Here is a 12,508-nt window from a genome sequence, read left to right on the forward strand (position 1 = left end):
TTTATTCATAGATGTATTTATAATGCATGCCCACAGAATGAATGATTCCCATGCATCTGAGCAGAGCACGTGTGTGTGTGTGTGTGTGTGTGTGTGTGTGTGTGTGTGTGTGTGTGTGTGTGTGTGTGTGTGTGTGTGTGTGTGCGCGTGTGTGTGTTCCAAATTATTGACGGAACATCTATTCAGGATTTTTTCATTTTTCGTCTATGCCATTGACATTTTATTTCCACTCATGTTTTAAGTATCATATTAATTAATCCATGAATTGATTAATTAAGTACTTAATGAATTACATTTCTGTTCCAGTTTGCGACTGAATAGCAGCAGTCACACTCATTGGCCATATTCATGTAACATAAAGAAACTAATTCACAAAGAATCTCTCCAATTACGTGATCATTTTAGCTTGGTTGTGTTTGATATGTTAGAACGGATATCATCTGACGACATACTTATAGCTGGTAATGATGAGAATATTACTGCAGTGTTGTGAAGTGAGATGTTTCTGCAGCAGACTTTAATTGTTGCTTGCTGTTTCAAGAAATCTTATTAAAAAATTGATAAGCCAGATTAATAGGAAAAGGCTTTGGTACCGTTTACTCTTTGTAGGACACTGATTCATAATATTTTTATTCAATGAGTTTGTGCCTTTGTACGTAATTGATGTCATGTTTTGTCTTCTCCTTTTCTGGATCTTTTTTTATCCGCCTTTCTGTATTAAAAACAAAAAAAATAGACCTAATTTTTCACTCTGTACTCCTGTACAGATTGAAAAATTAGGCTCAAATTGTCTGACTGTTGAAGCCCAATTTAATTCAATTAGAGTCAAGCAGTAAAATATTCTCCTTCAGATAAGTGTCAATGCATGTAGCATCTGTTATTGTGGTTAATGAAACCACAAATAGGCTGTAACATCAGTAGGCCAGATGCCCCTGTTTTATTTATTTATTTACTCCGTATATGGGAAAAAATGTGGCTTCTTTATTGTTCATTATGACTTTAATTGGACACCTGTTACTGGTCCAGTAGCCTACACATGTTGTAATCGGACATGTACTGGTGTTAGATTGAAGAGGGGAAGCAGTGATTGCAAAAACCTAAGAGTGAAATTAAACTCTTTCTCAATTTGCTGGAGAACCCTAGAGCCTCTCCTGAAAACCTCTAGAGCTGCCTTTGAAAATAACTTCCTCTGAAAGCTATGAAAAAAAACCGCATTTACACTTTCGTCCTCTAGGTGTCTCCCTCATATTCTTCCCCCTCTCTTCAGAGTGCATGTACCGCTCTCTGCACTCTCCTCGACTGTGCACAACAACAATGGCGGAAGTCGCTTCTTTCCTGTGAGTTTTTAGTGAATATTTATTAAATAAAACAATGTCAGCTTACACATGTGAAGTCAGATTGTAAGGAGTTACGTATCGTGTCAGTGCGTGTGCTTTCCATATCACAAAAGTCCGTGTTTCTGTGTGAACACGGGGCATTGTGGCTCGCGCGTCTCGTCATTCATTTGCACACAGCTGCAGTCGGTGTTCACCATCAGTCCTCAAACAAGTCAAAGTCCAGTTTGCACAGGAAGTGTTGAAATAAATGTCTGTTTATTTAGCTTATGATTCACTGGTTTAATGGTATTGTTTTAACATTAGAGTGTTGCATCACGAGCTGCTGCTTACACGTGCAAACATTAACATAGCACCTGCATATATTATTTCTACAATACACCAGTGGCTGTGTGATTGATTGATGAGGGTTGCTGATGCAAAACATGAGTATAATAAACAAGATTTAAAGTTTAAACAATTTTACTAACACGAAAACATATTTGAAAACTCTTTACAAAAATAATAATTGGGTGCAGATATTACAGTTCTTTCTTTACCCATGCCAGCAGATGTTTATAATTGACCACCTTTAATACATATCACATAAATGATTTGTCAAATGCATACTATTACAGAGAGCAAATAATATATAAATATACACGTTTCAGTGTTATTCAATACATTATAATTAAATATGTATAAAAGAGATCACACAAGTTTAAACAAGATGATAATCCAAACATACCAATTTAAAGTAAGAGTCAAGCATAACATGTTGGGATAAACATGAAAATAGAATCATTTTCATGTAATTATGGGACAATATAATGTTTACACAATCCCTCTTTATGGCAGCTAGTGTTAAATACATCTGCCAAACATACATACATAGTTCAGTCTGTGTAGGAATTAAGTTAATAATTGAAGGGGAAAGGACTGTTAATATTGAGGGGAGGTGCCAGGAGGTTGTAAACGGTTCAGCAGAGTTAAAGGTATTATTGTGACGGACGTATACACAGGGCTTTCTTCACTTTCTGAAACCTGGTATACTCAGCTGTAAATCTTAAAGGTGAGCGAAGGGAGGCCTGGCTGCAGCATTGAATAAGCTAAAGCCTTCTCATTATGCACTGCATGATTGGTTGTTGCTTAATTATGCTTTAGGGCTGAAGCTAATGATACATTATGAAATTATCTGCCAAAATCTATTTCTTGATTACATGCAATTTTTGAATGATGCCGATTCTAATTTAAATAATCAGATGCCAAAGTGTTTCAGCATTCAACAGTGCTACAAATACAAATCTTACTATCATATGTTTTAAAGAAATACCAAAAATTCACACATTGCAGTAGCTGGAACCAGCATGTGTTTTTCTTGTACATTTGATAAAAGGATGATTTTATTAATCAATGAATAGAAAATAAATCTGCACTTCTTTTGATAACCGATTAATAATTCCAATCGTCCAATCTTTTTACTTTAATGTTATTAATAACGTAATATCTTGTCAGACAGACAACAAATTAAATATAATGTGTCCCAAAGAATGTGATACATTTTTTATTATACATTTTCATCAACATTTACATCTTCGCATTCATTAATTATAACAATATATATATTTGTTGTGTCAATATTGTATTGTATTGTGATCCAACCTCAGTCTTATTGTGTGCCTTTGTGCATGTTGTTGTCAGTCTGCTTGGCAATAATGAGCCCATAAGGCTGGGGATAAACTGGGATTAGGGACATGTTGGAAAAGAATAACATATCAAAACAAGAGCAGTAGTAACATGTCTGCGGTCCTCTCCTCAGTTCCAGTTGAGTGGACTGACTGAAGACAAGCGTCTGTAGAGGCTGGCCATGGATGAAGAGTTGACACCTTTGGACTGCCTGCTGCCTTCAGGTACCGCTCCTTTAAACACACATTCCCTCGGTGCAAAACACAATCAATCAAACACACAGGTCGGTGCACATACAGTGTGTTCACCCAGAAGCTACAAATCAGGATCCAAACACAGATCTGTGTGTGTGTGTGTGTGTGTGTGTGTGTGTGTGTGTGTGTGTGTGTGTGTGTGTGTGTGTGTGTGTGTGTGTGTGTGTGTGTGTGTGTGTGTGTGTGTGTCTGATCAAAACACACACTCACTCTCATCACTGTCACACTCGTCTTCCACTCTCCGCTTCTCACAGTCACTCTGACTCACAGACGCAGTCTTCTGGGTGTTAAAACTCAAAAACAAATCACATTCATGACAACAGCGTGTATATGCATGAGATGCACTTCTCTGTGTCTTTTTTGTTTGGATGCGTAAATAATGAACGGATGATGAAAGATGTGTTTGCTTGTAATGTAATGAGAGAAAAACACTTTCCGGAGGCATTTTCATGAGTTAAACATTATCTTAAAATAAATAATGTCTCTCTTGAATAAATTCCCTGTCATATAAATTCCTTCATTTTGAAAAACAGCACTGGAAAACTAGATTTAATCTGAGATTTGACTGTGAAACCCTAGAAAGTGTATTCTCTCCACTCGTTTGCAGCAAGGTTGATGTTTTCGAGACGTTCTGTATGTATTGATGCTGTATAATGATGATGGAGCACAGATTGGCCTAGAGGAGGAACATGGTCATGGCTGCCTTTAGCCGCTGCTCTCAGGTCAGCTCCCTGGTGCTAAGAGTGTGGAGAAAGCTAAGCAGAAAGCAGCCTAAGGGTTAACGTTTTACCCAGAGCTGTAAAGGTCAAGGGGAACAGTTTGGCCTGTAGAGGAGACAGCAGCACATTTCATTCCTTCCCTCTGTTATGTCCGTCTTCTTTTTACATTGTATTTTTGGAGATCCATTATATAAAGAGCAAATAACTTGAAAATGTTCTCTATGTACATTATTAAGGCTGCCATCGGTTGAGTAGCAACACACTCTGTCCACATGTAATAGTGTTTTCACTGGCTACTGTCCACACACAGAAATATATAAATAGACTTCTTAGGAGAGAAAGTTGTGTTCCCAGAAAGCTCAGCAGGGTCAGGGCTTTTGCCTCGCTCATCATCTTTGGGTTGATCAAATAATAGATGAATGTAGGTGAATGACATTCCTGGGGTGATTTGAGAAAGAAGTAATGCAGGTTTCTTTAACCTGACACAGTTTGGACAGCTTTTATCAAGCTGAACATGATTTATCGTGCCTTGTCCTCTTTGTGAGCTCATCCATAGAGTGAAATGTGGAAAACACACCATTTACCAAGGTGCAATGCCAAGGTCTGGGTTTTTTGTATAGGTTTAGGTGATTTTACAAGAGCTTGGAGTTCTCAAAAGTAAAAAGATAGAGATGAACACACTCCTGAACGAGTAGTTGTAGCTTGTTCTAAAAAGGATTTAGTTTAACTGACAAAAAAACAACAGCACAATTTGATATAAGCAGACAAAAATCAAGGTTCTTATTTTTAGATAACTGCATGCTAATAGCCTTCCTATAAGTCCTCCCATCCAATACAAACATAATCTGTTTTTTATACACATACAAACTCGAACATATGGCCATATATGATTAAGCAATCCACCAACAGAAGATAGTCTTAAACTGCTTTTATAATCAATGTAAATTACTTTTTCTAGCAATAAAAATACAAACATTCTCCAGTTCTTGCTTTTCCAACTTAAGAGTTTCTGCCTTTCTTTGGGTCGTATAGATGTCAACTGAATATCTCAGCGATTTGGACTCTGGCTTGGACAAAAATAGGCGATTTGTAAAACTATTTAATTTTGATCTTGTAATGGACATATTTCACTATTCTCTCAGACATAAATTCACCAATTCACTGTAAAAGATAATCTGAGTGCTGCATCACAGTACGTACCACATCTGTACTGAAGGTTGAATCACACAGGTTGTGCGTGGCTCTCTTACTTCCTGCCTCTTTGTGTCTCTCTCTGTCTCCATTGATTGCTGTTTGAAGGTTATAATCCTCCTGTTGCACCACAAAGGCCGCTGTAATTGTGCTCCTGTAGGTGTACATATGTTTGTATATACTTGACATTTTTGCAGCGGAAACACAGAATAGGTCTCGATTTTTTTTAATGCTAAAAAATCAATAGCACTCAAATGCCAACATCAGTCAGGAGACTTCTGACGAGAAGCTTCCATTATTTACTCAAACATGTTAGCTTAGCATTACAGGCTACACACTGCAGTTTGTATTCTACAGATTTCACAAGGTGTTCAATAATACCCAAATCGGTTGCAGTGTAGAATAGTGAAGAGCACAACCTGCTGATGGTATCATGTTCTTGATAAATAGGTCACGTTTATCAAAGGTAAACTACGTGTTCCCCCGTATCACAGCTTGTAAAATCTTTCTCCTAACTATAACGCATAGTGAAGCCGTTTTCCCCCCATTAGATACGTTTTCTAAGTATTTTCCCTGGCTTCATCTTTTGCAGGAAATGCTTATCTAGACTCTCTGTGGAGAATATAAAAACAGCCCCTGGATGTCTGCATTTTAAAATTCCCTCGTGTGCAAAGTCAGCCTTTTAAATGTATCTTTTTAATTATAAATGCCTGTTCCTAGAATATCTACGTGCAGTGGATTACGTGTGTTGGTGATATGTACGCCGTCTGGCACAGACTCAGAATCCCAAGGTGACATTTCTTTGAGCGGAGTGCACTAAAGGCCGCACCACCTCTCTGTGTGTGTGTGTGTGTGTGTGTGTGTGTGTGTGTGTGTGTGTGTGTGTGTGTGTGTGTGTGTGTTTGCGCGCGGAGGTGAGTGCTTGTGCGACACAGGGTTATCTGAAAAGTCACGGCTGGTTGAGTTTGTCTTTTGTTCTCTGTACACCTTCAGCCAATTAAGAGACAAGACTGACAAATCTCCTCCTCCTCTTCCTCTCCCCCTCCTCGTGTCCTCCTCTCTTCTCCTCCGCCTCTTCATCCTCTCTTCTCTTTACCATACTCTGCTGAGGTTGACTTTGACTTTAAAGATACTAGCCGTATGAGATACGTAATGTTATCTAAGAGAGAGGGATGATGACATTGTAATCGCATTGTGTTGCTTACTATCATCTCTTCTTTATTATTATCTCATCTCTCTCTCTCTNTAAAGGACACATTTCTTTGTCCGCCAAGCCACAATTCTCTCTACACTTCAGGGTGTGAATCCTTAAAGGCTGTTTTTGATGACAAGGTGCATTTCTTTAAATATAAACTACAGTATATTCTTCTTTCTCTTCACTGTGCTTTCTGTGGTCTCTTACAGAAAATAAAGAACTTTATCACAATATTCTAATTTTCTGAGACAGTCCTGTATGGCGTATTGGCAAAGATACTAGCTTTATGAGATATGTAATGTTATCTAAGAGAGAGGGATGATGACATTGTAATCGCATTGTGTTGCTTAAAGCATGCATAGAACTTTTTTGGCTCCGCTACAAACCTTAAAAATAGATGAGAAATCATTCATAAGGCCAAACATGAGAGTGCAAGATAAATGAGTGTGCAGTGAAATGGCTAAGTGTGAAGGCGAGGGGAAGAGGTTGTGAGTCTTTTCTGTCGAACAGCTCGGTTTTTACTTTGCCAATAAATGCAGAGTTTCCCATTAGTATCGCCTGCTGAGAAAAAGAAAGGCCACTTCTGAAGTATTAGTCAGGGGATCTGCATTAGGAGCCTCTAAAAGCAGTATGGATTTGGGGTTAGGAGAGGAAATAGATGTATAACATGATGCACCCTGGGATAGAGACATGGAGAAAGATGCATGGAGGTAAACTGGGAAGAAAAGCAGAAGGTTATTTTAATTTGATGTTGTGTCACTAAAGTCGAGGTATTAGAATAAGCAATAATAATGTGTGACTTTTCACGTAAAGGTTACCTATCATGCAAAATGCACTTCTGTACGTCTTTTATACATGAATATGTGTCCCCGGTGTTCCAGGGAACTCACCAAGTGTCAGAAAACACAACCCTCTCTATTTTCCTCCATACCCAAATCTCTTAAAAAGGGGCTGCAACGGATCTGATACAGACTGATCCAGATTTGAACACTTCTATGACGTCACAGAAGTGGCGCTACGGCTATTGGGCCAACTCCACCAATCAGGAGGAGACAGCCACGGACATTGCCGTTGGAAAGCGCTGGAGACGCTGTAGTACATATGCCAGGCCTGTAGATGGTGCTGTTCTCACAGAATCAGCCCATGATGCAAAGACAGTGTTAAATTGAGCGAAATGAGGAATGGCTAAAATGAATGATCTGTTTGGTATTTTGAAAAATAAAAAGTATAAATATGCCTTATATAGGTATGGTCCTACACTATATTATTCAAATATAGCATGATAGGTCCACTTTAAACCTTAAACCAATAGATAAGGACTTGATTGTGAGACTGTCAATATTTTAAAATGTGCTGTAGTTGAGGAAAGATGGGGCAAAATTGTGATGGACATTGTCTTAATAACTGTTATTACATTTTGTTTTCAAACCACTTGGATGGAGTTGGAATACTTTTACACCAATCTATGTTCAGTTTTCTGTTTTTTAATCTTCTCTCTTGTGTATCTGTCCTCATTATCACAGCATTGTTTTAGCTTTCTCCTTCATTTAGCACATTCAATGCCACAAACAACATCCTCCAGTCTGTAATCAAAAGGTATTTTAAAAGCAAATAGCAAAATAGTGATGTGTCGGGTGTTATCTATGATCATCATTACGCTCCACAGTTGTTCCACTGTTTCTCTATCTGTTCGTTTTTTACTCATACCTTTCCTTTTCCTCTCGCCTTCTTTTCTCTTTTTTTAGGCACGCGGAGGATCTGTTTGCTTATTCTGAACCAGCCTCTGGATAAGGAATACCTCCACATCTTATGGAATAAAGGTATATTTCACACATCACCAACACCCAAGCCCCCTTAACACCACTTAGACCCCATCCTCATTGGTTTGCACTGAGCATGTATTCCCCTGATGTTTTTCTGTCAGACTGAGCCTGTGTGTTTTCCACTTTGCAAAATATTAATGAATACCATGTCATTGAAAATGCCCCCTCTCTGCCCTCTGCCAACATTCCCTGTGAGATGTGTTTTAATGAAGTTAAAATACCCAACTTTTTTGGATACAAATGTTTTTAATTGAATTCATTATTGTGTTTATTTGACTCTTGTGTCAAATTCAGTTTCATTGCATTCACACCCTGAATAAGCACCCATTTTGTTGCCCCTCGAAAAACACTCACTTTCAGTATTATTATAATATAGAATAACGAGCATTTCTGGAAACACCTGATCATTTAACTGGACACATTCACCTAAAATGTGTTTGATGAAATAAGCGCTTTATTTGTCTGTATAGATGTTACTCATCATCTCTAGGTCATCAGCTTTCTACTTATTCTTAACTGTTCAATTGATCTTATTCATTCCAACCTGCTCAAAGCGCTCTTGTAGTCATTGTGCGGTGTGAAGGTAATGACCAGCGTACCTCCATTCAGACCCACTGAAGTGTGTATACATTTATTAAAGCTAATTGGTCGGTAAATAATGTGAACACAGGCCGTGGCACTAAGTGTCCACTCCACTCAGCGGGGGAGTGACTGGGTCGATGAAAACAAACCGAGTCGACCCAGACCTCTTTATTCAGAACACAACCCCCCCCCCCCCCCCCGCTGCTGAGAGGCTGTTTCATCAGAGGGGAAATTGTCTCTTAGTGATATACACTGACAGGAAATACATCTGCACATTTGTGTCTCACTCTAAATATGTTCTCATTATTGTGCAATACTTGTAGAAAAAGGAAAAATAAAATGTTCTGTATCGAGGGCAGCACATGTAAAGCACACGGCAACAACAGTCACTGAACAGCTCCACTTTTCATTCATAGGGTCTTTCCCATGTTTACTGCTCATGATGGGAGGACTAGTCTCTCATCAGCAACCTGCGGGTTACAGGTTGTTATGAAACCCTCAATTTCTAACCATTTATTTTTGTCGGGTAACTACAGAACGTGATTTGATTTCCTTCTGCTTGATGAATACTCAAATGTCCTTTATTAGCTTTTTAGAATCTGTGTATTAAGGCACACATTATTTTTAACTGAGCAGGGAAGTGTCCTGGATCACTGCTTCTCAACCGTTTTGATGTTGAGACCATGAAACAACAACAAAAGAACCACTCGCTTACTAAAAATGTAACACGCTGACTTATGCAACCAGGGAATTAGCTTATAAACAAAGTCACTTTGAAGATTAAAACCATATCAGATTGAATTTTAATGAACTCAGCTTTGATATTCTTATCAACTTTAAGAAAAAAACAAAAAGGCACCTGAGCTCGTATCTGGTTTTGGCTTTAAAGGAGCGTCAGAAAATGTTAAATGGCTTTAGAGAAAGCAATTACATCACCCGATTTTACACCACATGTTGCCCGGAGACAGATTTTTTTTTTTCATGGAAAGGCACACAATATAATACATTCAAGACAACTGGTTAATCAGAGATAGATAACATCAAAGCCTACATTGAAGGTGTAAAGAGGGCCCTGTTTTCTGCACAATATTTTTAAGGCACTATTACGCTCCAGTTTACTAGTTCTTCATGATGTTGCAGTTGCTATGAGACTTCAACTCCTTTTGAGCACCCATTTGAAGTTATTTATTTTGGTGAAACAATATCTTAATAGAAAATATTTCCCCTATAGTCAGCCTAAATTGTTTGTTTGCTTCCAACATCACAGGTATCACAGTTGTTATAAAAAATATGTAGTCCCTGTTGCTTTATAACTGACCCTACCAACAGTGTTTGGAGATTGAAAATATTTTATTTAATATCCTTATTTTCAAGAACAAATGTGACAGACCAGCAGAGTTTAAACTAAGTGGTTATTGTGCATTGAAAATCAAACAAAATTCTCTTTTTGCTGATTGTTTCCCAAATTCTTTCTTATCCCATTCAATATGTTCCAGTAATACAGGAACAAGAATCCTTAGGGAAAACTATGCATCAAATCCTCAGACCACCCAACTGTGACTACTGTTAGATAGATGAACATTTAAGATCACAGCATAACACAGCTTGATATTGTCATAAGTAATTTTCTCCCTCTTAGATAAGTCTGCTCATCAAAGTTTTTGGGTGGTTTCTGAAGTGCCACGAGCAATGCCGTGGTGTGGATTTCAGAAATTGGGAGGCTTTCATGCTCCGTTTTGCTCTTGGCAGCAGTGCTCATGGGACTTGAAGAGGTTTTGACAGGATGATGACAATGCATGAATGGCACATCTCAGATCTGCGGCTGTGTGATGGTAAACACGCTTGCAGCGGGATTGTCGTTCCTTACTTGATATGCCATGTATTTTTAATGTTGTTTATGGGATAAGCAGATGTCAGTGTGGGAATGAGTGTGTCTCCAGATGGTTGTTCTCCTGGAGGCCTCGTAGCCAGGTCTCCACCCTTACAGACACACACAAGCACACACACACTCTCAGGTCTCTGATGTGCTGCCCCTGGGCCCCCTCTCACCTGTGGGAGAGGCAGAGCAGCAGGGAGAGATGGAGGTAACGCTGATGAAAGGGAAGCTCATTTACAGGTGCCTGGTGGGATGTTGTGAAGTGGGATCAAGCTGCTTATCTCGCTCACGCACCCTCTCACTTATCTGGTCCATCAGTCACACACCTGCTCATCCAGTCAGTCACCCAGTCACTTTGAGTCACTCATTTACCTACCTTAAGATCCTTCACTTACTTCACTGAGAAACAACACAAACAGGCAAATCAATAAAGCAATCAGCGGAGGTAGCTCGCTCTACAAGACCAAGCAACAGACCTGTGCCTGAATTCATCATCTGTTGATGTGGAGCAGCTTGAAGAGGTCGAAGTTTATGAACATCCCCTTCAGCAGGTAGACTTTCAGCATACAAACGAGGCCGGTTGGGTGATGTCGCTGCAGGGCGTTGACATCATGGATGTAGAAAGAGCACTGCGTTGGAGGTGAGGTCCGGCTCATTCCTTTAAAAGTTGCTCAGTGACACATAATTCCAAAATGACCTCTCTTTCAAATCAAATCAAAGTGTATTTATAAAGCACATTTAAAAGCAATTTTTGGTCGGGCCAAAGTGCTGTACATGTAATAAATACTACAATCACATAAAAACACATTACTACAATCACAATAAAAGGCAATAAATTATAGCAGATATATAAAAAACACAGGGAAAAGTCAACAGCTCCCATACCTAGGCCAAGAGTAAAAATAAAATAAAGTTTTCATCCTGGGAAATGAATGTACATGCAAAAAAGGTATCCGCTCATTAACAAACATAGTCACTAGAAAAAAGTATTTTTGGGTCAAATGACATCACGTGACTGGCACAATTGATGAAGTACGCCTGACTCACTTCACACCCAAGTGAAGGTTGATGGAAAGACATCACAAGAGAGCAAATTACTGTTAATGGAAACAAAAAGAGAATGACACAAAGAGCTAGTGGAATTTGACTAGCAGAGTGGAGCTACAGGACAACAACATGACATATTTCAGGGAAATCCATCACATTTAAATCAGGGTTTAAAGAGCAGAGTGGATGTGGAGACAGGTTGACAGCTAGAGGGGGAGAGGTGGACTCGTAGATAAAGAAAGGCATCATAATGGGAATAATAATCTTTTCAACGCTCTCTGTGACCTTTTGCCCTCTCCTGCACTGCGCTAAAGCCCCGACCTGGCAGGCGTGATCCTCACCAATACTGCCTGCTATAGAATACATCTCCAACAGTGTGTGAGTGCATGGAAGTGGGCATGCATCTTTCCTGCATCACACAGCATAGATGATTAAAGTTGTGTTTGGAGGCGCGTTATCTCCGGCCCACCGTGTGTATCCGTCATCCTGCAGAGTGAGGGACAGCAGGAGTTGTGAGGCCTGCAGGGAGGGATTATTATGGCTAGTTAATTTAAAAGGTCATCTCCACTCTGCCTCCGCTATCAGAACCCATCAGGCAGCTCTGTGTGGGATTCTGTTTGTTAAACTCATACGCTCTGAGGAGGAGGAGAGGATGGAGGAGTTAGGCGGTTGCATTCACAATTGGTGAGTACTTCAACCAGCCTACAAGTCGTTGTTTTCAGCGGGAGAATAATAGTAATTGTATCTTGAACGCAGTGCAGATGGAGTGATAATCTTACTCCCACTTTTGCCGTTTACTTTGATGGAGACAAATTGGATGAG

The 12,508-nt window shown here is 39.3% G+C and overlaps 1 long non-coding RNA gene across 1 annotated transcript; it reads left to right on the top strand.

Annotated features, from left to right (window-relative positions):
• The first annotated feature begins 1,279 nt into the window (after nucleotides 1–1,279).
• On the top strand, nucleotides 1,280–8,178 carry LOC104957081 (uncharacterized). Its single transcript, XR_799637.1, has 3 exons — nucleotides 1,280–1,337; nucleotides 3,133–3,223; nucleotides 8,104–8,178. It is a non-coding gene; the product is annotated as an uncharacterized lncRNA (long non-coding RNA).
• The last annotated feature ends 4,330 nt before the right edge of the window (nucleotides 8,179–12,508 follow it).

The sequence above is a fragment of the Notothenia coriiceps genome, unplaced genomic scaffold (genome assembly GCF_000735185.1).
Source record: "Notothenia coriiceps isolate Sejong01 unplaced genomic scaffold, NC01 NC01_scaffold00026424, whole genome shotgun sequence".
In the NCBI taxonomy this organism is placed as follows: domain Eukaryota; kingdom Metazoa; phylum Chordata; class Actinopteri; order Perciformes; family Nototheniidae; genus Notothenia; species Notothenia coriiceps.